Raw genomic sequence first — 492 nt, 5'->3', positions numbered from 1 at the left:
CCAGGAGCTGGGAGATGTTTTAAAGATGTTTTAAAAACACATCCTGTGTTTCAATTGTGGCTGAGAGGTTTCCTTGGCAATGTGAGGAAGAAAATTCTTTCTACCTCATTATTATTAATTCATGGATTGAGTGTTGGTTCGACCTACAGGCGTAATAGCTTGGAACTGAGTGAAGACACAGATGTCCCTGTTGAGAGCAACCAGCTAATGTAAGTGGGGATGGGGCTTTATCATGAAAAGAGTGCACTGTAATTTAAGGCATACTGGACTAGTGATGCTCAAAAGCCACTGTCCACACTTTATCTCTTGTAATTTTTTAAATAAGCTTTTAATTTTGGGGGGGGGGTAGAAACTAACCTTTCTTCCTGGAGCTAAGGTGACATTCTATAATTTTGTGTCCTTCAAGAAAAGAAAAATCATTAATTGTTACTAAGTAGCTCCTTGTCTAGATAAGTGGCTTTATTTTGTCTTTGTAGTAGCTATGTAGCATGT

General features: G+C 38.2%; 1 protein-coding gene across 1 annotated transcript in view; it reads left to right on the top strand.

Moving 5' to 3' along the window:
• Zbed6 (zinc finger BED-type containing 6) overlaps nt 1–210 on the top strand; it is a 7,249-nt gene extending 7,039 nt beyond the window's left edge. The window contains exon 2 of the mRNA XM_021199285.2: nt 150–210. The gene's annotated coding sequence lies outside the window, so the exon portion shown is untranslated. The remainder of the gene's footprint in view (nt 1–149) is intronic.
• The last annotated feature ends 282 nt before the right edge of the window (nt 211–492 follow it).

This window comes from Mus pahari, chromosome 5, assembly GCF_900095145.1.
Source record: "Mus pahari chromosome 5, PAHARI_EIJ_v1.1, whole genome shotgun sequence".
Classification (NCBI taxonomy): Eukaryota; Metazoa; Chordata; class Mammalia; order Rodentia; family Muridae; genus Mus; species Mus pahari.
This window is presented reverse-complemented; position numbering and strand designations above follow the sequence as displayed.